This window comes from Dendrobates tinctorius, unplaced genomic scaffold, assembly GCF_039654945.1.
Source record: "Dendrobates tinctorius isolate UK_male_01 unplaced genomic scaffold, ASM3965494v1 ptg000093l, whole genome shotgun sequence".
Taxonomy (NCBI): domain Eukaryota; kingdom Metazoa; phylum Chordata; class Amphibia; order Anura; family Dendrobatidae; genus Dendrobates; species Dendrobates tinctorius.
In genome coordinates, this window is record NW_027361761.1 from 28,487,735 (window position 1) to 28,514,007 (window position 26,273).

Below are 26,273 nucleotides of genomic sequence, written 5' to 3' on the forward strand. Positions count from 1 at the left end.
CCACCATGATGATCTTGTCCGGGTCTATGATTTGAGAATGCTCCATGTCTGGAAGCAGAAGAGACCGCAAAAGCGCGTCTGCCTTGAGGTTCTTCTGACCAGGATGGAAATGCAACTCAAAGTCCGAAGTGGACAAAGAATAGGGACCACCTGGCCTGTTGGGGGTTGAGCCTCTGGGCTGACTGAATGTAAGCCAGGTTTTTATGGTCAGTAAAGATGGTAAAGGGGTGGACAGCCCCTTCTAGCAGATATCGCCACTCCTCCAGAGCCATCTTAATGGCCAACAGTTCCCAATCCCTGATAGAATAGTTGCAATCCGCTGGAGAAAGAGCCTTGGAAAAGTCTGCAGGTGACCAACCGACCAGAGAGGGACTTCTGAGACAGCACTGCACCTGCCCTGGTGGAAAATGCATCCACCTCCAAGTTAAAGGGTTTGTTCGCCTCAGGCCTATGTAGTACGGGCGCCGCCGCAAAGGCTTTTTTTAGGCTTAGGAAGGCCTTTTCTGCCTCCGGGGACCAGGTTGCAGGGCTAGCCCCCTTCAGAGTGAGGCACAAGATGGATTTGGTCACAGATGAAGTGTGGGATAAACTGCCGGTAATTGGCAAATCCGAGGAAGCGCTGGATAGCCTTTACCCCTACTAGACTTGGCCACTGGAGAATTGCAGAGAAACTTTTTGGGATCCATCTCCAGTCCAGACTCTGAGACTATGTACCCTAGGAAGGGCAAAGAAGACTGCTCGAAAACACACTTCTCCATCTTGGCGTAAAGACGGTTCTCCCACAGACTCTAAGACTAGGCGGACGCTCTTCCTGTGAGACAACAAATCCGGGGAGAAGACGAGGATGTTGTCTAGATAGACCACCACGCAGGTGTGTAGCAAATCCCAGAATGTCATTGACAAACTCTTGAAACTCTGAGAATCTACGTCTGAGCTGAAAGTTTAGTGTATGCAAAATGTAAATGCATATAAACACATGACCCTTACACAGAGAAAACCACAACAAATATCCTAAGATAAAAAAAGTAAACTAAATTGCATGAAGGTAGTAATAAGAAGGGCATTTAGTAAAAATAATTTTGATCAAAAGAATGTACAAGCCATCCTCCTATGTCAAGGCAACCCTTGTGGGACAGTCCTATCTCTTGTATTTAAAACCTTTCCATTTGTCAAGTGACAAATGTGAAAAAGGACTAAGGGACTGAACCACAAGTAAAGCATAGGCCAGAAACACTGCGGGGGCATTACACAGTCCGAAGGGCATGTCTAGGTTTTCACATTGTCCATCTTGAGTGTTAAAAGCAGTCTTCCACTTGTCTCTGAAGCTGATACGAATGAGGTTGTAGGCTCCACGTAGATCCAACTTAAAGATCTTGGCCCCTCTCAGGCAGTTGAAGGGCTCAGGAATCAGGGGCAGAGGATATTTATTCTTTATCGTAATGTCATTCAGCCCCCTGTAGTCAATGCAAGGACGAAGGGAGCCATCTTGTTGACAAAGAAAAACCCGGCATCGGCAGGCGAGGAGGATTTACATATAAAACCCTTGGCAAGGTTCTCCTGGACGTATTCCGACATGGCAGCTGTCTCGGCAGGGGAAAGTGGGTACATTCAGCCCCTAGCACTAGAAGTCCCAGAGATGGGTCGAATGACCTGAAGGATTTTATCTAACATCCTATAATCACTGTCTTTTGTTCTGTAATTAAGGCCACTACTGTCGCACCACAGGAGGTGGTTGTTTTCCATTGAGTTTAGCCTTTTAGTTTCTAGTTAGTTCTATTCAGTTTATTGTATTTGATAATATAAAGACTATACATATTGTATTTAGCTTAGTTTTATTTGAGCAAAAAAGCACTGAAACAATGAATCATTTTTTATATATTTTAAATAGAGAATTAGAATTTTTAGAGCAAGGTAAAGCTGTGCGTAATGACCAGAAGCAAGAGGACTGAAAAGTCAGTGTGAAAAATATACAAAAAAACAACTTATTTGTCTCCATGCTTTTTATTTTTTATATAAAAATAATAAAGAAAATACAAGGAATAAAACCATTCCACACATTTACAGTAGGCTGCAGTGGGGGCTGCATGTGTGTGAGTGGCATGTCCTTCTTGTGTGACTAGCATTTCAGCACTCATTGAGCAGTCTGTCTGCACTGGAACATACCTGGCACTGCCTGAGTATGTCCCTGGTACATTTGCCACACGTGTATTTGTAGCAGTCAACACATCTCTCAGTTGCACAATTGTTCGTGCATCGATGGCTGACCTGACACTTCGCCCTTTTGCCAGGGCAGGGTGTGGAACGTTGTTGCCAAAAGTTTCTCCTTGCGTGCCTTCTTTTCACTCACATGAGCCACCTAACTCTTTTGCAAGCTCAACCAGGAAGTCCACCCGTCTCTCCTGCACTTCAGTGCATGCCTGATAAAGAACATGCGCATTCAGTGCTGCCATGTCAATCATGTTGTATAACACGGCGACTGGCCATCTCCGTGTTCCTGCACGCACGCTGTACTCCCGCACCATTTGGTCCATTACATCCACACTGCACTTTGTGAGGTGGTATTGTGTGACTGTTTGGCTTCCTTTTGTTGGTATCCTCAGTCTCAACTATGTTGTGCGTGCTGCTGAGTATGTAGACTGCCTTCTTTCGTTTGGGTGCATACACTGTCAGTGTGGCACCAGTGGTTGAAAACACCTGATTGGTGAATTCAGTGCGGTCCATCTGTCTAGCAGATTGAGGAATTTCCCAGCGACTCTTGCTGACTGTACCGAGGATAGTTGTTTTCTGGCTAAGCAGTCGTTGTGCAAGTGACAATGATGTAAAGAAATTGTCCGTGGTTACAGTTCTGCCCTTGTCCATGAATGGTTCCATCAGCCTCATCACTACAGTTTCGGACAGTCTCTCCCTGCAGGAACGACTGAGGTCCTTGCCAAGATATGGGAGGACATTACAGATATACTTTGATTTCCAGTCGCAAGCCACCCAAAACTTTATGTCAAACTTGTCTGGTTTTGTTGCAATGTATTGCAGAAAACAGCAGCGAGTCTTTGACAGGAAAAGCTGTTAATCAATTAGTGATGTGTCGACCAGGGTTGTAGGATGAGATGCAGTTGGTGACAAATGATCTCCACACATCGGAGATTGCAGCAAACTTATCGGTCTCCGCTCGCTCACTGCGTGTGAACATGTCATCAAAGCGTAGGTGTTGCATGATGTCTTGGAAGCGGTTTCGGGCCATAGTTGCTATGATCCTTGGGTTTGCCAGGTTTGCTGACCAGCTGTCACGTAGTGATGGAACCTTGGTCACCCCCCGCAAGATAATGACTGAAATAAATGCCATTAGTTCCGGGAGACCCATGAACCAATCCACCTGCTCCGTGTGACGTGCATGTTGAGTAGTCCATTCTTGAATGCTATGAAGCATGTCAAGAGTTATAAAACAGAGGAAGCTCTGAAGGTGACTCTGGACACTTCGTCTGACCTTAGCCCTTGGCTCTCCATCTGTAGGGTACGGTTCTATTGGGGTGAAATGGAGACGTTTCCCCACTTGTACTTCACGCCACACTCTGCCATCTTTTGCGGCCTGTCAGCTCACTCGCCAACCAAGCTCTTTTTTGGTAGAGGAGTCTCCTCATCTGCAAGATAAATAATTTCAAAGTAACATTTTGTTTTGGTTCGAAATAAAAATAGGTAATTTGAAAAATCTAACCTGAAGACAGCTCATAGTCTGAATCCGGTTGAAGGACTATGTCTTCTCCAACTGAGTCACAAGGGTTGGTGTTGCTCAGGATCAGTTCCAATTACAGTTGAGTGGTGAGCCTTCTCTGCATTTTGCTTCTTGTGAACAAAATAGGTGAAGCAGTCACCTATTTATCCCCCACAGTACAAAAGGCTGCATGCAAATTTGCTAAGGTGTTAGCAACCTTATGCATATCCCCTGCACAACAATGCAGCTGGGGGGAGGGCAGACACTCAGGAGCAGCTTACATTCTTTTGCTTTACAAGACCTTTGTTGAGGTGCATCAACACAATTTGTATTGTTTTTTGTCTGTCATTTTTAACCCACTTCTTTCACATCTTTTTTTTAAAAGAAAAACATAACTAAATTCTTTTAGAAAAACTTGAAACATTGAAACTAATTGTATGTTTTGCAAACTATATGTACATTTCGCAAAATGACCTGGATAATGCAGCACAACATCACGGATCAGCAGCAAAAGGTCACATCTCTCCCAAAACACTTCATGTGTGCTTCAAAACAAAATGTGTGGTTTATACAAATTGTCAGTTCCCTCAAAATGCAAAGTCTCTTGACCTGTGTTTCACAGTGTTTTGAGGATGAATTCAGCTCTATTCCCCCTGCAGATTCCTCAGATAATGGCCACATTTACAAATGAAAGGATGCTAACTGGAGCCATCAGAGTCGTCCGTCCGGACAATGGTCGTTTGACCCTCTTTCGGGACTTCAGGGGGGAGCTCGAAATTTCTGGGACTTCTAGTGCTAGGCGGGGTGATTCCTGGCCGAAGTTCTACTGGGCAGTCATAGGGTCGATGTGGAGGAAGGGTCTCAGCCTCTTTCTTGTCAAACACATCGGTGAAGGACCAGTACGCGGAAGGCAACCCTGCAGGACCAGAAGAGGTTTGAGATGGTGACTGGACGGAGAGACCTTAGGCATCTCTCCTGACATAGATGTCCCCATCGGAGAAACTCTCCAGAATGCCAAATCAAGACTGGCTCATGCGTCTGGAGCAAGGGAAGGCCGAGAAGCAGCGGATGTGACAATTTGGGCAGGACATAGAGAGCAATCTTCTCCTGATGCAGGGGCCCAACCTGCAAGACCACCTCCTCATTAGCCAGGGAAACTGATTCTTACAGGGGTTTATCGTCCATGGAGGCAATCATATGGGAATGCTTCAGGGTAATCACGGGAATCCGTTATTTCTTCACCTCCTTAAGCTGAATGAAGTTGCCCGCCGTGCCCGAATCCACATATGCCAGCTCTGAGCTACTCCTCTGACCCTGGACAATCAGAACAGAGTAAGGGGAGGAGAGGAATCGGACTCGCCTAGGGAGGCCTCTTACCTGACCTAGGTGGAGGCATTTCCGGGCCTCTCAGGACATGAGCGCAGAAAATGGGATGTACCACCACAATATAAGCACAGACCCTGTGCTATCCTCACCCTCTGTCGTTGCTCTGCCATCTTAACCTGGTCCACCTGAATAGGCTCCGGTAGAGGACTGCCGGTGGAACTCAAATGTCGAGGACTGAGCAGTCTATGACCCGAAGAAGAGGAAGGCCTTAAGTCTCCTTTCTTGCAGCCTCTCGAAAGCGCTCCTGAAAGCACAAATCTATGCACGTAGCAAGTGAAATGAGGTTCTCCAAAGTGGTCGGGGTGTTCCGTCCTGCAAGCTCGTCATTAATCTTGCCGGACAGCCCTCGCCAAATGGCCCAAACCAAGGCCTTGTTGTTCCACCCCAGCTCCGATGACAAGGTGTGGAAGCATATGGCGTCTTGACCCCCACCGTGAGAGAGCCCTGATGGCGGTTGAACAAGGACTCTGTTGTGGAAGCCAACCGCCCAGGCTCGTCAAAGACCCTTCGGAAGGTCTCCATAAAGGTCACCACATTGGAGACAATAGGGTCATCTCGCTCCCATAGAGGATTCAACCAGGATAGAGTCTCTCCCTCCAAATGGGACACGATCAGTGAGGTACTGCTGGGGTAACAATTCAAAGTGCAAGTGACACTGAGGAAACCCCAATACAGCTTGGGGTCACCGCCATAGCTAGGTGGTTTCCCCAGACAGGGCGGGGGTGCAGGGGTAGGATCAGTGGCCCGAGAGGATGTCTGCAAGGAGGACGCTTGCAAGGAGAACAGGTGGTTGTCTGCGGAGGCCATGTAGGACAAGATATGAAACTGCATGTTGCATTGCTGAACCAGCTCCTGCTGGAGACTGGCTAACAGAGGCTTCCTGGGCTCCGCAGCCTGCAGGGCAGACAACTGAGAATCCATTGTCTTCATAAAAGACATGATGTGAGTTTGGTTTTCTTGCAAGAACACCAATTCCTTCTGAGCAGCTGTCACGGTGGGGTCCATGGCCTGAATATGCTGTTACACCTGAGGCGTTGGATATCTAGAGTTGACCCACTGGACCATAGTTCCGAACCTTCCCCGAGCGAGCACACCAGGTTTGACCAACCCCCTATACAGGATCGTTTGGGAGCAGGCTTGGGAACCACAGATGCCAGGACCAGGGGTCGGCTCAAGAAGGAGGCAGGAGAACCATGGAGGGAAGACTAAAAGGAGCAGGAGAGGAGAATGTAGGGACCGGAGGCAGCAAGAAGGCAACAAGACAGAGGGTAGGCAGAAGGCGAGGTAGCGGAGCAGTGAGGAGAGAAGGTTAGAACTGGTAGATGACAGAGGAGAGAGCCGGAGGCAATGGAAGCAGGACGGGAGTGAGTGGAGGTGAAGATGGAGGCAGGATCCGGAGGTACACGGAGCAGGTACAGGTCCTGGATGAGAGGAAGGAAATGACGGGGTTAAGTTCCTTGCGGTGCGGAGCCAGGTGGCGGCAGCAAAGCGGCCAAAAATGTGGCAGGTTAGACACGATATTCAGGTGCCTCCACTAAGGGAGGGTGGCCTGAAATAACCGGCCCGTGTCCATCATTGGACAGCACAACCGGGTCAGGTCACTGGAGGACATAAGATAAAGGGAGTGCGTGCGGTCATGCCTTAGTGGGCATGTGTGGACAGCTTGAGCACGCAGCTGGCAGCAGGAGAGGAAGCATTCCGGGGAGCCCGGGCAGACACTTGGAGGAAAGCGCGGGTGAAAGACAGACAAGGAAGGAGCAGCGGTGTGGTGGGCCCGGCGGTGTTAAGGGGGAAGCCCAGGGAGCAGGACGCTCTAACAGTGGGTGTGCAGGAGAAAAGCCTACAGCTTCTTCCTTAAGAGAAATCCTGGGGTATCGGAAGGATATTAATCCCCTGAAGTGGAGTTGTTTTTTTTTTTTTTTTTTTTTTCAAGGATGATGCAAATAATGACTCTCAATGGTCTGAAGAGTAGTGGATTGCAACCAAACTAAAGTGCACTGGCCTTGTGATTGGCCAGGCGGAGGTTGACATCATGAACCATTCCACAGCAGCCATTTTTGCAATTGAGGATAAAACATGGTTAACACAAGACTGCCCCCAAGTGAATATGAAGATTGAGTTTGGTGTGGATATGACCAAAAAAGAAATTCTCTGCTGATGAGATTTGATAATGACTCGTGGCATCTATGGCCCTCAGGTGTTAAAACCCAGCAGAAGGATAAACAGACCACGATCTGAAGATCACTCCAGAGGCAATGTATATGGTCAAAAGAAACTTTGAGTGGGTTGCAGACAAAGTGGAGCTACTGCTGGCTAGTGATAGCCAAGGACAGGTTGTTGTGTTGATGGGGTCAATTTCCGACCTAGTCCACTGTGAAAAGATTATGAAATCTGTGCAAATTATGGCATCCGTGTGAACTGAGGGTGATATCTGATCACAAAGGACCTGATGAGACAGCCTGTTTGTTGGGCTCTCCAGGCATGTGATGTGACTGTCACACAGCCGTAACACATGCAGCTGCAGCTCCGAACCGCTGATTATCGGGCACGCTCCAGGTATCCAGGTTCCCGATGCAGCTATTTGGAAACCACTAAAACTATTCGGATAAGCCCTAGTGGTTGGCGAGCACTAAAATGCTTGGGTGCTCGCTGGTTGGGTTGGGCAAAATAGAATACTTGGGTGCTCAACCTGAGTAACGAGCCCAATGTAAGTCTTTTGCCATGACCCCCTCCCCCTGGGTGATTTTAGGGCCTAAAAACATCTGAAATCAATAGGAACAGTGTTCAAATTACATGGGATCATCATCACAGGTCACAGCTGTGAACAATGTCAGTCTTATGCCACTTATACAGGCACACAATAACACATACAAAAATGAAACCAAAATGGACTTTCCTGGGAAATATGTTAAGGAACATCCTTTCCAGGGTTATGATTTGTATACAAGACAAAAAATAGCCCAAAACAAAAATGTTCCTTCACCGCTTGGGCTATGTTCACACGTAGCGTTTTTGTTGTGTTTTTCAACTTTAGCATTGTTTTCAACCAAGACCAATGCATTCATGGGGAAATGTCATTTGAGGGAGGGGAGACACAAATGGGAGATGGTAGAAAATGGTTCTTGTGTATGGTGCAGCCATAAATATAAGATGGGGTTGTTCTCATAGTGCTGCATGAAGTATAATTCAGAATTCCAAATTCTGTTCTGCGCTCTCCTCAATTTGTCTTGGCAGTACTGTGCAGCGGTTTGGCTGATTTGCACATGGTTGGTAATGGGACGGGCTCCTTTACTCTATTTTAGTACTGTTCAAGAAGCTTCTTGAAGTATTCATCTTTATCAAGTTGCTCTCCTGCATTGATTCCTTCATCAACTTCATCTTGGTCCTCTTTCTTCTGTCCACTTTCTCTTAATCGCTGTAGATCTGTGGAATTAGACAGACAAGTTAGTTAGCTTACACTCTCAATGGTAGTGATAACTAAAACTAATTGACCAAACATCTTCCATAATGCATCACTGCTTATCTCCGCTTCTATGAAGATAGGTGGCAGAGCTGCCTATAGCTGGAGGTGAGACTTACCTTGAGCTTTCTCCTCTATCACCCAATATTGTTGTTGATCAACTTCAGATGGGAAATTCCTTCTTGCTGATGGGTATGGTTGATGTAAGTTTCAGCAATTTCTCTATCTTCCTCATAGGTTTTCACGTACCATTTGGTAAAATAGCTCTTGCCTCTTTTGCACTCACCAAAGGTAGAGGTCCAGCTTCTTGGTACAGTTGAGCATTTATTGCTGTTTAAATATATGCAATAGTGCAACACTAAAACAGACCCCTATGCCATCCTATGCATTTTGACTTAGACTAAGACTTTTGCACTCACCAAAGGTTGTTGAATTCTAGAGTGAAAATACATTCAGTGCTAGAGACTACCACACAACTAAGCACACAATTCCTACTCTTCAAGCCACATGTCATTGTACCTCAGTACTAATCCTCAATGCCCCAATTCAGACCATCCTGACCAGAAGCACAGGCAATCGCCACCTCTTAGTGTACAATTGTTGGTGGAAAAGTCAGGTCCATCTTCTTGGTGCAGTTGAGCATTTATTGCTGTTTCAATATATGCAATAGTGCAACACACAAACAGACCCCTACTGCCATCCTATGTGTGGCACCCCTGAGGCTTCAGTCGCCACAGAGGTACTGCACCTTCTCCTAAGGTGTGGTGCCCCACCATCCAGGTAGGGTGGGAACTCCCTTTCACATTCCAACACCTGCACCCCACACACGATAGTTCAGCAGGGACCCATCCATGCTTTATGCTGGAAAGGTCAAAAGGTGCCTTTTGTGGTCCCTGGCTTCGTAACACGAGAGGTGCTGGGGAGGCTGGTGGAGTTAGCTATAAAAGAGAGGGATGGTGTAGGATTTCAAGTCAGTCTGGGGTGAGTCCCAGAGTAGGAAGTCACTCAGACAGGAGTGAGGATCACTGGAAGAGGGATGGAGGAAGGAGTGCTGCAGCTGCCTCAGTGACCTGAGCCAGCTGGCATGGGAAGGAAGAGGAGAAAGAGACGTAGACGGGAGACTACAGATTCCATAAGCGAGAGAGAACAGATTGGAACGAAGGAGAATAGAAGGACGGTGGGAAGCAGGTTGAGAAAGAGAGAGAACCCTTCCAGTCCAGAGCGCAAAGGCCGGGGCCCGGTCCCCGAGGTTGATTGGATCTTTGTCTGGCAATAGACACCGGAGGAGTAGTGAGCCACTAACGCCTTACTCCCATCATAGACTTGGGACACAACAGCAACTGGATAGTGAGCCAGGACGCAGAGAGGAGTCCCCGAAGCAGGCTACAGCTGTCTGTCATACAAGCAGAGACTAGGAACACCTAGAAAGAGGCATTCCAGGGTAACTAAGTACTGGAGTGCTTCGCACCTAAAGGCGCATTGGAGGAGTCGTTCAGTAAGGTACATATTGGCGGAGTGTGAAGGGGAGAATCCTATCCTGCCTGAAGGTTGGCTGGGGCCCTGACCTGAAGAACACGGTGCAGAGGCAGGCCGTTGTGTGAACTGCAAACAGTGAGTAAAGCTTTGGAACCGCATACTCTGGTGTCCTCCAGTTATTCCAGCACCGCTACATCTGGGTAACAACATCTATACCATTCTGTGCCTCTCCTCGTCCATTGCACCTACACTGCCCTGGGACTACAGCTCCGCCTGTGGGGAGCTTTGCCATCTAAGCTGCGCATACCACCAGTCCCAGAGGAACTGCCCGCCGCGTCGGCCTGACATCACACTTGCCGAGCACCACAGGTGGCGTCACGAACTATCCAAATAAACTATTACACCATTAACATCACCGCCATTGATATTGGGCGCCCAGGGCCACGGACCGGGTCACCACTGCTGTGACACATTCCCCCTGACACCGGCCTGGTACAGAGTACCCTGCTGCCCTGGGTGTGAGGGGTGTCCCATATGCATTTTGACTCTTGGACTAAGACTACATAAGAGTCAAAATACACAGGCTGGCAAGAGGGGTCTGTTTGCTGTGATATACTGTAATATGTATTGAAACAGCAATCAATTAGCAACTGCACCAAGAAGCTGGACATGTCTTTTCAATGTTTCCTACTGTTCACTCACTTCTCATGGAGCTTTTCCAAGTCCTTCCCAGAATGTGTAATGGGTTGTCCCTTTAACGTCACAAAAAAAATGGTTAACCATCTTTGAATTCTTCAGCTGAGTTGGTCGGATAAATTTGAGGTATGTTTCAAATAGCGATTAAATAAAAATTGTGTTAAGGATTTGCTTAGCTTAACAAAGAACATAGAACAAAGTAAATATATTGATTTACACTTATACACATCTTCCTGCCAGGGCAGTATTTAGAATTTGTGCTGCCCTAAGCACTTTTAGTGCTGCCTCCAGCATTGATGCGTATGATTAAAGCAGACACTGTCATCAGTAACTTTAGCTGCTGTCAAATCAGCGATTTTATTTTATTTATTTATTTATTTTTTTCCCCATTCGCGGCAGATCCAGCAGTTTTTCCGCATCTGCCACGTAACGGTTCACTTACGGCAACACTGCGTTCGGCCTCACTTTGTAAATCAAATGGATATTCGATGATTCCTGTTGGGGGCACTCTGACTCGGGGCACATCTCGTTGAGAAGGTAGATATCCATTATCTGCAATACAGTGCAGGTCATTTAGATAATATTTTGTGGAATCACAGTTGATATTCTTGTCTCCTTTCATAGCATTCTTGTATGCCAGGGTCATTCCATAAATATATTTCATCTACATAAGGGATCTCAAATGAGCACACTTTCTCAATCAACTTCCGGAATTAAGTGCATGGCCCTTGTTGTGTTCATACTTGTATGGATTTTTAAGGCTCTCCATTGCCTGAATCATGGCTTGCATTGCAGCTGATATGTTCTGGTACGGAAGCTTAGCGAAGCCCCTCTTATGTTCATCAGAGTAGCCAGACCCATGGATAATCCTCATATGCTTGATGAATGTGCTTTTCCCCTTTCCCCAGTGCCCAGCTGCAGCTTCAGCTCCCGGCGGACATCCCTCTTGTCTCGGTGAAGCTGCCTCTCAATCTCGTTGATCCTCCTAGCTTTCTTGGCCTCCTCGCTGAGGCAGCACACCATGATGGACTCCAGATTCAGGTCTCTTGATGGCTGGTGGTGGTGGAAAGAGACAGACCCCCCCCCACCAGCTTCTTCTCCTTGTAAGGCTGGTTTCACATTAGCGCTTTTTAAGCGCACGCACGGCCGGGGGTAGCTCCGCCCCCGAGCCGGCTCTCTGCCCGGCGTGCCTGCCCCTTGCTTGTAGCGCCGCCTCCTAGCGCACAGCGGCGCCTGCGATCGGCGCACCCTATCTTTAGCATAGGGTGCGCAGATTGTGCGCAGGCCGTGCGCTAGTTGCGTTTTGACTTGCGCTGCGCACTTTTGACGGTGCGCCGTGCGCGCCAAAATCAAACTTTTCGGATTTTGGCGCGCACGGCGCACCGTCAAAAAAGCGCTAATGTGAAACCAGCCTTAGAAGGGGGATTGCTGTGCAGATTGGGGGGAGACAGACTGATGAGACAGGAGATCCCTTTAAATAAATACATTGGAACATGTATAAGTATGGTAAAATAGCAGTCCTTATTCCATGAAACTCTACAACTCCTTCAGTCAACTGATCAGTGCTGATGTCAATATTGATTGCCTATTATAAGGATAGGATATCAATGTAAAATCCTCAAATCAATTAAAAACAGATGTTTAGTGCATAGAGCTAATACACAATGCTGCCAGCAAAAATATTCTTGCATAGCTATTATGGCAGCACGGTGGCTCAGTGATTAGCACTATATATGGTGGCTTAGTGCTTAGCACTGTATATAGTGGCTCAGTAGTCAGCGCAACAGCTTTGTAGCACTGGGGTATAGGGTTCAAATCCCACAGAGGATGACACTTGCAAAGAGTTTGTTCTCCCAGTGTTTGTGTGGGTTTCCTATCACACTTCAAAGACCTAATAGGAAGTTTAGATTGTGTGCCCCAATGGGGACAGTGTTGATGTATGTAAAGCACTGTGGAGTAAAAGGGAACCTGTCACCTCATTTTGCCGCTATAAGCTGCGGCCACTGCCTTTCGGTGCTTATCTACAGCATTTTAGAATGCTGTAGATAAGCCCCCAATCTGACCTGCAAGAAAAGAAAAACATGTTTTATTATACTCACCCGGGGGTGGTCGGGTCTGATGGGTGTTGTAGGTCTGGCACCTCCCATCTTCATGCGATGTCATCTTCCTTGTTTCATGTCACACTTCTGTGCAGGCGTAATCTGCAGTGACAGTGACCCTAGTGTGCAGCCCTGGTGACAGCAGTGGCAAGCCAAGATTCCTGAGTGTGGTAAGCAGACTGCCCAGTATGTGAAGCATCATTAAGGCAGTGACTGTCAGCTTAACTTATAGACTTGGAGCAGGAGAGACTCCGTTCAGCAGCGTCTCCCTGCTTCCATTTTCACCCTGCGAAGAGACTGCAGAGATTTAACCCTGGAGTTTCCAGGAAACAGCAGAGACTATAGTGCCACTGTTGACGGTGCCCACGGAGTAAAGGACCCTTCAATCAAGACTTCACTGGACTGATAAGATACAAGAATTCCCATTAACCATTTATATTCTGCTTAACTGTTTCATAGCTTCACTTAGCCTTGTGGTGTACTTTTTTCCGTTTACCCTATCACTTTTAACACCCACTGCTCCTCCCTGCTTGGAGAATTTATCCCTGTAAATAAACCCTTTAACCATTGGGCTGTCTCTGATCCGTGGCGACATCATCAGTACCTGCACATTATTACAGTACTGCAGTGCACAGGCGCTGGGCCTCTGACCTTTCCCAGCGCCTGTGCACTGCAGTACTTTGCTCAGTACGCCAGCACAGGAGCACGGCACAAAGCAGGGAAGATGACGACATCACATGAAGATGGGAGGCGCCGGACCTGGACCTGCAACATCCATCGGACTGGACTGCCACGGGTGAGTATAAAATAACTTTGTTTTTCTTGTCTTTCAGGTTACATCGGGGGCTTATCTACAGCATTACAGGCTGTGGCCGCAGCTTTTGGTCGAAAATGGAGGTGACAGGTTCTCTTTGAAACTATAAATCTTTTATTGATACACAGATATAAAAACGATTGCAAGTACATAAAGGCAAATCGCACTCACCGGTCTTGTGTAAAAATTCCACTCTTTATTGGCAACTGTTAAAACATCATGACCAGGAGAGTGAGGATAGGAGTATGCGAGTGCTGACAACTGCCGTTTCACGCTCAATAGCGCTTCTACGGCTCGGTGAATGAAAGGATGTGACTTGCTGAAATACCCCGTCACAGAAACTCCTCCTTGCACACCTGCATCCAGTGTCATGAAATACATAGAAATTGATTTAAAACAACATATGACAAGCATATGAACATACAAATATCTGCCACTGAGTGGGAGAACCATTGTGCAGAAATCAAATGATTATATCCAAAAACCTTATGCTTAAGGATTATTTTTTTTCAAAAATATTTTTCCAAAAAAACTCATTTTTATTTACAAGCAATTACTTTTTCAAAAATCTTTTAATGTTGACTTTTTTCAATTTCCACATGGAAGATCATGCAACGCCTCCACTATGTATAAGACTATAAAAATATGGACATCCTCTCCCTAAGTCTTTTTTGGATGCCCAACATTAATCTTATCTTAAGGACACTATTATTATATATAATATATGAGTAAATTTAAACACCCAAATATTAGTAGTGATGAATATAAGGCTCTGATTAACTTGGCTAACGCCAGCATCACCATAAAAGCTGCTGACAAGGGTGGTGCTGTCGTCGTTATGGACACCAAGAATTATTTAGCAGAAGTGAGGAGACAATTATCAGATAACGATGTTTATAGAAAGATTGATTATGATCCAAAATTTAAGATCATGGATATAATAAAAAACAAAATTTGGAGAAGGCATTGATTGCCAAATTAATCGATGATGATCTATATAAATTCTTGTTGATTACTAACCCTATTACGCCTGTAATATATATTACCAAAGATTCATAAATCTTTGGTTAATCCTCCTGGTCGCCCGATCGTATCAGGTAGGGGCTCCATTTTTAACCGTATTGGTATATTTCTGGACAAAATATTGAGTCCTTTGAGTCGACAGACTAAATCATTTGTTTTAGATACAACTGATATCCTGTGTAAGTTAATGGACATACAGTTGAAGGGAAGGGTGACACTTGCATCATTTGAAGTAGAATCATTATACACGTCTATTAGCCATGATTTGGGTCTTAAATCTGTAGAAAGAGGTCTTTTAAAGGCAGAATTCACATCAGAACAGAGAATTTTTTTGTTAGAACTATTGAAGTTAATGTTAGTTATTTCCTTTTTGGAGATGACTTTTTTATGCAAATGAGGGGGATGGCCATGGGTGCCAATATGGCGCCCGCTTATGCGAACTTAGTTATGGCGTCTTTGGAGGAGCACTTCATCTATGTATCCCACCATTTTGGCCATGTACTGGGATGTGTTGTGATTTCATTCTCCCCTTCACCTTTGATGTCTGATGAACTCCCTCTGCTGGTGAAGAGAGGTAGTGAAATTGATTGGGATGGGAAGAACCTGTCATCTGAACAGGCGGAGTGTGATTGGACATCTGGAATTTCTGATTGGATATAAGGCAGCCGACGCCCTGCATGGCTGCCGGTGATCCTTTCTGCTCTGAGCTCTTGCATCCAGCTTAGTTCCTGTCTACTAAAAGCTAAGTTTTTGCCCTGCTATTATTCCATGAGATTTTGTCTGGTTTCCTTAGTGTTTGTACTCAGCCAGTCCTGGTTGGGACTGGCTGAATTCCATTTTTGTCTCTGATCAGTCGATCTCTTTGCTCTGTTTTCAGAATATACCTGAGTGCTGATATAGTGATTTTGAAGTCTAGCGACTTCAGGGCCTTTTTCCCTATCAGACGGTTGGGACATTTTGGAAGGGTTTTTTGCGGATTGCAGCCAGCATCTTTTCTGTCCTATCTAGTTAGTTGGGCCCCATCATTTGCTCAGCCTGTCTTTCTGTCTGTTTGTGTTTTCATCTGTTTTTCACCGACAATACATGTTGGGGGCTGTCTATTGCTTTTGGGTCTGCTCTGGGGCAGTTTAGATTTCCCCTTTCTTTCTTTAGGCTTATGTAGTTCTCCGGCTGTGACGAGGGGTCTAGGGCACCGTAGGAACCCCAAACGGCTACTGTTAGTTGTGGTGAATAGGATCAGGGGTCTGCAATCCGATAGCTACCAACCTCTCTGGTTTTCTGGACTTAGCTTGTATTTTTGTTTTCTCCTCCTCTGGTGACTCATTCATAACAGGGATGGTGGCGGTATATAGATGACGTCCTCCTACTTTGGTCTGGTACCTTGTCCGAATTGAAGGACTTTCATGCATTTTTAAATGCCATCAATAATGACATCAAGTTTACCTTGGTGCATTCGGAAATAGAAATTCAATTTTTGGATGTCTTAATTAAAAGGAAAGATGATAGATTAATAACTGAGTTGTATGTTAAACCGACTGATAAAAATAATTTACTTCTATTTGATAGTCACCATCCGAGAAGGATGGTTGAGTCTCTTCCTTTTAGTCAATTACTACGCATCAAGCGTTGTGTGAGTGAACAGGAAGCTATGAATGTTTCATTGGATAATATGCTTGCCAAATTCAGACAAAGGAATTATCATGTGAAATTATTGGATGGCTGTAAAACAAAAGTTATGAACACATCACGTAGATATCATCTTTATCAGAAAAAATATAGTAGTAATGTGGAATGTAGGATTCCATTTGTAACTAGGTTTTGTGAAGAAAGTGCCTCCATTGTTGGGATAATTAAAAAACACTGGCCTATGTTGGGTAAATGTCACCCAGAAACTGTAGAATTTAAGTCCCCTCCTTTTGATTTCCTATAAACGTGCTAAAAATATTAAAGACATGATTGTTCAATCTGATGTGGGCACGTTAAAGAAAGACTCACAGGTTACATTGACTGGTAAAATCAGAGTTGGCTCTTTCCCCTGCCTGAATTGTTAATTGCCCTTATATGGAGAAAGGTAATACCTTCCAAGATCCACACAATGGAGAAAAGTTACATAAAATTAATAATTTTTTAACATGTTCTTCCGATTTTGTCATTTATCTTTTGAGGTGCCCTTGTAATCTATATTATGCAGGTGAAACAACGTGTGAGATGAAAATTAGGTTAAATCAACATAGATACACAATTAGAAAAAAGAGACAGGGTTTACCAGGTTCTAAGCATTTTTTTGATTTAAAACATACTGAAAAAGATTTGTCATTCAGAATTATTGATCATATCCCCTCATTGAGGAGAGGAGGTGACAGAGTTAAGGTACTGTCACACTTAGCGATGTACCAGCGATCCCGACCAGCGATATGACGTGGTCAGGATCGCTGGTACATCGCTAAGTGGTCGCTAGTGAGCTGCCACACAGGCAGATCTCACCAGCGACATCGCTGGGGACGGGGGTCGCTACTTACCTGTCACACTAGGCGATCCTGCGTCCTCCCGCCCGGCTCCATGCGTCGCTCGCCTCTCCACAGGAAGCGCCGCAGGAAGCTGACGACGAGAAACGGTCCAGGACGTTCTCGCGCGATCAGCGATAACCAGCGGGGGAGCGGTCGTAGGTAAGTATCAGACACAGCGATATCGCTAGCAATATCGCTATAACGTCACAAGTTATAGCGATATTGCTAGCGATATCTTAGTGTGACAGGCCCTTTAGGTATCTAAAGAGAACTACAGTGGATAAAGAAGTTGAATACTTTAAAGCCTTTTGACTTGAATGTTGACTATAAGTTACATATTATAATAATAATAATAATAATAATAATAATAATAATATAATATAATAATGTTATATGCCTTGTATGATACTGAGATTGTTCTGTTTCATCTTTTAGAGTATTGGAACATTTTAGGTATTAATAGCCTTTTTTGTCTTTTTTTTATATTTTTCAGATTTTACAGCTGCAGCTTATCATGAAATTTTGACTCGCCTATGGCCCTTTTGTATTTTTTCATGATATATTTAATGGGAAACTATAATTGACTTTTGCAATAAATAAAATTGAAATGCATAATATATGTTATAGCTGTTTCATGCGTTCTACTTGTCTTTGATCTATATAGTGAATGTGCCATCTGTGGGGACTTGAACTTGTGGTATTGTATGGGATCGCCCAGATTTGTATGGTTTGGGTGTTGTGCCTCTATAGGGTTTACCACCCTTCCTACTTATTGGTCATGGGTTACCAATCCCAGCTAATGGGAGGTGTTCCTGTTTCCTAAGGACTTTTTCCTTATACCAATGATGTTTCTTGCTATAAGCAAACTCTTATGTGGCCTAACATTCACTCCCTATATGAGAATTCTCTTAAGAGATTGAATGCATTATGAATGCAATTACACAATTTTTGCAATAGGGTATAGTTTTCCCTTTTTTTAAAATGGCGTTGATAGATGAGATGTGTTACTGCGCATGAATAGTGATATCGCGCATGCCTGTTTATTTTTTTCCATCTTCTAAGATGGCGCTGATTACCACAATGCGCTATTGCGCACGAGCGGTAGTGTGATATACACTGCAGCTTATTTCCTGCCCTGTGCACTCTGCTATTGTGGACGCCGGGGCTTGGTGTTTCTAATGGCATTAGGTTGAGTCATATTCATTAAATGTGCATTCATCAGCTGCCGCTGATAATTATCTCTTGTGCATGATATTCATATCTTTGTGTATATTATGTTTTTATGTAATGCACTTTATATTAAGTGAGCACTCCTTGATTGTATATCACTATGCTGGAGATTCATCTTCATGTTTTTTATATTGCATAATTGTTGTAAAATACCTGTATAACTGGTGTGCTATAAAAAAGCACTCATTTGTCACATTGCACTGCTTGAGAAAGGTCCGCACCCTTTCTGGACCGAAACGTTGCACTGAATGGGCACATAGTCCGATGGGCTGAATACATTTTCTTCATACTTTTCAAAAAAAAAGCGTGCAGCTTTCAATTTTTGATGGATGCTTTAAAGGTTTGGTATATACCTGGGAGAGTGCACCCCCTTTTTTCTTATGCTGTTTGTGCTGCTTTTTCACTTTTTCAATATATATATATATATATATATATATATATATATATATATATATATATATATATATATATATAATATTCCCCAATAGATTTCCGCAAAAATTCCACGGTGTGCCATAAGGGCCGTATTTGCGGCCTTGATATATCAAGCTTGCTCGATCTTTTTCATGGCATACGAACATGGCCCCCATTGAAAATCATTGAGGCCGCAAAAATAAATGGAAGTTTGTTTTTGTGGTGCACCGTGACTTCAGGATTTGCACAGTATTGGAAAAATAAAAAATGGCAATCTGCAAGCTTTTCTGTGATCCATTATTGTGGCAGACCGTAAAAAATGTGGCAATACGGCCCTCAAAAACGGGCCACAATAACGGGCCGCAAAAAACAGTACTAAGTGTAAAAGTAGCCTTACAAGACAAATTAAATCCAAGAGATTACAATTCTGTCAAGATACGCTTTGGACATCATTGTAATCTCTGGGATTTTATATTTGTCTTGTTGATGGATCAGATCTCATCTTTCTAATTGATCAAGAAAGTATAAGTTTTTAACTTTGGATATTTGCCTCAGATGCTGGGCTAATTGACTTATTTAAATCTTCACTCATCTACAAAGCACTGTGGAAGTCTGCACAGGTCGCAGAGAGGTAAGCTGATCAAACCGCTGATCAAGAGGCAATATAGTTTGAAGTTTTGCTGGAATTTTTTGGGGCATAATCATATACCTCTATCTGGTAGGTGTGTGTGTGTGTGTGTTACCACATTTCCCCTCCACAATCTTTTACATCTGTGTATGGTGCCTATAATTAGCTACATTGATGGGGACACCTTCTCCTCAGTGGTGAAACAACTTTTGATGGTTCAACTTCGTTCACATGAGCGACTGCTGGAATGATTACGTGAAGTAATTATTTCCCTCTACTCCTCTTTGGTCAGACCTCATCTGGAATATTGTGTCCAATTTTGGGCACCACATTTTAAAAAAGACATCAACAAACTGGAGCAAGTTCAGAAAAGAGCGACCAGAATGGTGACCGGTCTGCAAACCCTGTCTTATGAGGAAAGGTTGCAGGATTTGGGAATGTTTAGTTTGCAAAAGAGAAGACTGAGAGGAGACTTAATAGCTGTCTACAAATATCTAAAGGGCTGTCACATTGTAGAAGGATCAACTTTATTCTCATTTGCACAAGGAAAGACTAGAAGGAATGGGATGAAGCTGAATGGGAGGAGACACAGATTAGATATTAGAAAAAACTTTTTGACAGAGTGATCAATGAGTGGAACAGGCTGCCACGAGAAGTGGTGAGTTCTCCTTCAATGGAAGTCTTCAAACAGAGGATGGACAGACATCTAACTGGGATGATTTAGCGAATCCTGCTTTGAGCAGGGGGTTGGACCAGATGGCCCAGGAGGTCCCTTCCAACTCTACGATTCTATGATTCTATGATTCTATGATTCTATGATTATGGTTCAGAAGTTGAAGCGTGTAACGGTACAGTAAAATACCATACCCAGTACAGCCAACAGCAGAAGAGGACAAGCTGGCATAAACACGTGTTCTAGGTCACAAATTTGCCAAAGTTATAATTTTTAATTATTTAGAAGATACAACACCTCCATACCAAAACACTCCTCAGTAGGACCAGTGGGTTCATCCTCGACAAGAGTTGCTGGGTTCTTCAGTGCTTTAAGGGAACACAAATAGTGATATTAAAATAGAATAACATGAAAACATAAAGCATGCCAGCACTACGGGGACCCTAACATGCATCTTATCTGTGATACATGTCGGCACTTGCTGCAGTGTTGGGCTGTTTGGACAGAACTAGAATCCCAACCAGACAATTGTAAGACAAAAAATTAAGCCACCTAACTAAGGTGGAGTCATCTTGGTCATGGACCATTCTTGTTACACTAACGAGATCCTACACCAAATTAGCGATGTCACCACCTGCACCCCAATACCAAGGAATCCAGCATAAGAACCACTATTAGAGAGGTGGTTCTTTACTTTAAAGGGGCCATCGATGGGAAGTTAGCAGGCCGCTTAAAACACCCAAATCCTGTAACCAGTCTTCTATACTATCTCCACAATACATAAGACTCATAAGACCCCCACCATCACCCAAGTCTACCGATATTTGCTTCAACGGCCTCCTTACTCTCTCCCTGGCAAAAACATTAGACAGGATTCTTTCACAATTTAAGGACAGACCTGCAATGTATAGGAGCATGTTCCACAATTAGCTTGAGGAGCTCCTATTCAGCGACTGGGCCGCCACTGACGTTTTCATGCCAGGTGGAGAGCCTACACCTGCCTTGAAATAAAAACATTACTATTAGAGCTTTAAATGAGTGCACCCATTAGCTTGGCATCATAGTATTTAATTAAAGGTATACTAACTGTCTAACTGAATGTTCTCTAGTACTCTCTTCTGCAGCTCTTTGGAAGTGTTAGAAAACAAATCAAATATTAGTGTTTGTAAAATACAAACTCCTCCTGCTTTGTAACATATGTGACAATTGAATACCTTGATGTGCTGGCTCTTGCTTAATGCATTTCTACCTCCCATGATCGTAGGACCAACAAGTGGCCAAGGCTAATGTTTCCCAAGGTATTTTCATGGTAGTTTCTTTCTGCCGTTTCATTATTGTCCTATATACCTGGCAAACAAATGTTTTTCAGTGTCCTTCAGTCTCGAGATGGTCCAGGATTCAATTAACTTCCTAATCATTTGGCTGGTGATGAGGGGAAGCTCAAACCTAGAATGGAATGTAGAGAACCAATCAAATGTATAGCTCTACACACAGACTTTCAGAAATATTTTAGACTTTCTAAATTTTACTTCTCATGGTAATGCATAATGTCATTGGAGACCTTATAGATGGCGTTCCCTGTGGTGTCTAGGAAAACCGAATTCTGGGTGTGTGGCTTGACCAGATTGGGTTGCACTCTCTGTAAATACATGTTGAACTACTGTAAAAGCAAAAATAAATACAAATATGGTTAGATGGAAAATACCAAAGTCCATATCTGAGGAAAGGATACTTTGAGAAATCTTACCTCCTCCTTCAAGTGGCCTACTTTGCTCTTACTCCAATGGTTGTGCAGAGGTTTTGAGCGCCTTGATCCTGATAACTATGAAGCCATGCCCCTCATGTGTGAGGCCTCCACCTGGCCCACTCTAAAACCTGTGAGTGAAGAAAGATGAGAATGTTTAAGTGACGGGTATCATTTATGAAGATGATAATGTAAGCTTGTGAGCAGGGCCCTCACTCCTCATGGTATCTGATTTTTTTTTTTTTGTAACTATGGCCCCTCTGAATTAAGTGCTGTGGGATATGTTGGCGCTATATAGATTAAATTATTATTATAAGGCAGAGGAGGTGGTTACTCAGTGTGAGATTCTTTACTATGCCTGGCTGTTGTCCATGCTTTAATACCAGTAGGGTCTCCAGGTAATCCAGGACATTTAGCTGATGTTCCTTTTTCTTGCTACCACATTGGATATATCTGAGTCATTTCCAGAAGAATGGCTTGGTCACATTGAGAATCTTCAAATAGTGTGCTGGAGGCAAATGTGGTGATGTTCATGTGTCAAGTCTAAGATGGATAAAACTATGATGGTTACATATGGCCGTGTGAAAACCCTGGAGAAAACAGTGTGATTTCTAGCAAAATTTACACTAATTCATAAATGCACATAACTTGCCTGTTGCTGACCACCTCCTGTGATTCACTTTTTGCCAGCATGGTCTGGATGTTCTTGGTCATGCCTTTAAAGATTTTAAATGATTTATACAGCTACGAGTTTTCATATGCCAAATTGGTTACTCGGAGCTGATTGCGCACAAATCTCTTACTGTGTTTTATATAATTGCATGCTGTCTAGCGTGAGTCCAATTTCCAGCAGCTTGACAGACTGTGACTTTGCAATGTCCTAAACTAAACCTAAACTCAGTCTTTATTCATGTAGTATAGGAATTTTAATCATCTGGTCCGTGTGACCAGTCTCCAGGATACTGGGATATCGTGCCCCATCTGGCCGCAGGCATTCTCCTGTTCCCCGCAATCTTGCTTAACCTGTTCATGCTCCTGCATTCTTTCCTTGGGTTGCAGCTTCTTCCGGACGTGTCTCCTCCACTTCCTCACTTCCAGGTTGTGGGGGAGTGAGCGTAGGGCGCAAGTGCGTTGCTGTCAAATGTTTTAAAGGGCCAGTACACCCTTTTCCTGTAATCACCACTCCGCCAATCGCTGAGGCGCCTGTGTATATTTAAGGCCCTCATTTTCTTTGGGAGGTGCCTGGGCAACTTTGTGCATTTGTTCTATGTTGCTTTTCTCAGGTACCAGACCAGCACCTCTTTGTTCAGCCTTGTTTTGCCTTGTGGTAATACCCAGTGTTTTCCTCTAGTGCCAGTGTCATGCCTACCTAGAATCTATCTGCGGACTCTGACAGTACCCTCTTGAACTTCTGGTTCATCTTCTCCGGTTCCCTGGTGATAGGGTGTTCAGAGACCCCTCTAAGACATTACTCTTAAATAAAGACATTCTTTTCTTCTATAAAGGACTTGACATATTATGTGAGCTTACCTCTCCCTATGTCAATACGACCTATCAGAATTATCACTGCAATCTGTTCTTAGTACCAGGCACAATATTGATTGAGGGTGACTAATGGCAGGTGGTAATATAATTAATTAGTCCTAACTAAGGTTTATAACTGTGTAAGGGCCAAATGTCCATATAAATACCTGTTCACTTCTACCTTTTTAGTGGAAAATCACCTGATGGATAATTTATCTTATTTGCATTAGACAGCTGACATATGCATGATGGAATATTTTACTGTAATAAATAATTTCAATAAGTCCTGACATGCGCATAGCATAGAGATGACCTAATGTGTACGCCCATTCTGAAGTGTGTGTGTATATAACTACTGGCTTTGGAATTGTTAAGGGGAGAATATATGGCATATGAATATATACAAGAATCAAAAATTATACCACTATATGGACGCTTTGCTGAATATTAGAATCATGTACTGTAGCTTTAAGATGCTTCTGATCTTCTGAGAATTGTTTCTGTATTGTATATCCCACCTAGGCTTCATCGAAATGACTGGGTGGATTAGGGTGGACTAGGCTAGAAATGATAATTATGTGCATAATTATGTGCATAATGATTATGTAGCAGATATAGGATATATGAGATCATGAGATCAATAATTTGCTATTTGGGGTAATCAGTAATTTGGAAAGAACCCATGATGTAATGCAATGAGACAGCTCGATTTTTGCTATAAAATGTTGTACACTTCTGGAAATCAGAAATCATTTGAGAGACAATTGCTTGCATTTGTCCCAATTTCTCCGGCTGGAAGACCCCACATTCAATTTGGAAGCAGAACAATTAAGATGATGACACACGCATTCTGTGTGCCATAACAGAATAAACATGTGACCTTGGATTCAGATACTTGTCTGTGTTCTTTCGTCCATCACCTGACTCGATCGAGTACATCCAATTTGGTAGCCATCCAATATACTCTGATGGTTTCTCCTGAGGAGACCACCCAAAACTTGACACTGGACTTATCACTCTCCTTGGTTCCACTGTTCCTCTTGGGTCTGACACTCTAGTCTTGGAGCTGTTGTATCAGGTCATTCCCTGTTAAGGATTTGGTTCACCGGAGCTCTCTCTGGGGAATTGTTTCGGTCCAGGGTGTTCTCCCTTGAGGGTTCTCCTGTTTGAGTGTAAATAAAGCCTTGCAATTCATCTGACATCCTTGTCCGGCTGGTTCCTAGGGTGCAGCTTCCACAGTGTCCTCTGTGGTAGTGGATTCACTAACCTCGCTCCGCCTGCCTTGGCATGACAGGAATCTTGAGACATCTGCAACCTCTGGCTTGACCTTCCATACTGACAGGTTTTTATTTAAATCTGAAAAACCTTAAAGAATTGAATTACCATCTTTAAAATGTTTATACAAACCAGCTTTTTTCATCTTTAGTTTTAGTGCTGTCCATCTTCTCTTTAGAACGCTAATGTTGTTGAAAGAACAATTAAGACTTAATTTTACAGATTATGACTAAACAGACTGAATATTTCCTGACCTGTTCAGATCCTCATCAGAGCAGACATCGAATTTCTGCTCATTAGAGAGGATGGCTGGTTCCTGCTTAGGTTGGAGGGCGGATTCTTGCTCATCAAAGGGGATAGCATATTCCTCACCAGATGACTCGCAATCACTCTGGTCTTCATGAAGACCCATGATCTCGGGAACCGTGAGAGCTGGACTACTCACAATCACCTCTTCAAATCCCTTGACTTCAACAACTGGTGAGTCCTGTTGACCATCAGCATTGATGTGGGTGGACCCTCTTCCTCAGTCCTAAAAAGTTAGAAGTTGACTTCCCCTGACAAAGCTGCTATGGGCAGCGATACCCAATGGGCTGTGCGGGCACCACCACATGCCATGGGATAAATATGGCTCAACTATATCTTTGATTATAATCATGTGATACTGATATTAATGAGAGCACTTTTTTATTTATGTGCTATTCACATTTTATTGCTGGGTAGATTTCTACCTTTTTAGTCCTTTCATTTGAACATTGGTCACATTAATTGCCATTTTCAAATGTGATCCCTTTGATGGTCTCTTTATTCATATTAAATGTTATATTGTATTGTAGAATATATATAGTTTTTTGCCTGCTCACCACTCTTTTGTATGTCTTCATACTGCTTTTTTAATGGTTTTTAAATGTATTTTCTCCTTGGCAATTTGGTGTCTTAATAAAGCCCTTACTATTGATTAAACTTGCTGTGTGTGCACTGTTCTTGAGCTCTTTGTTTTTTTTCTTTGAAAAAGTTAGTACAGCAAACACCAAACATATTCTTTTGAACATATATAGGAGATGCACAAATCGGACAATTATCTCATGGTATATAATCTAAGGGAATAGGAATTACTACTGTCAATCGCTATAAAAAAAATAGATTGGCTGCAGATCAAATAGATTATATGCAGCTATTATGCTATATCCATCCTGATACTTATAGCTCTGGCAAAAATTAAGAGACCACTGCACAGTTTTATAAAAATCAGCTTCTCTACATGTCTGACAGCCATTCCATTCCAGTGTCAGTTGAATTCCATCCAGAGTACACCTCATTCTACTTAGTGTGCTTCTGATTAGGTGATCACCTGAACCCAATCTTATTTAACAAACGAAAGTACAGTTGTGGCCAAAAGTATTGACACCCCTGCAATTTTGTCAGATAATACTCAGTTTCTTCCTGAAAATGATTGCAAACACAAATTCTTTGGTATTATCTTCATTTAATTTGTCCTAAATGAAAAAACACAAAAGAGAATGAAGCAAAAAGCAAAACATTGATCATTTCACACAAAACTCCAAAAATGGGCCAGACAAAAGTATTGTCACCCTCAGCCTAATACTTGGTTGCACAA

At 43.6% G+C, this 26,273-nt stretch overlaps 1 pseudogene; it reads right to left on the reverse strand.

Moving 5' to 3' along the window:
- Positions 1-25,067, reverse strand: part of LOC141098653 (guanine nucleotide-binding protein G(q) subunit alpha-like) — a 120,033-nt pseudogene extending 94,966 nt beyond the window's left edge.
- Positions 25,068-26,273: the final 1,206 nt, after the last annotated feature.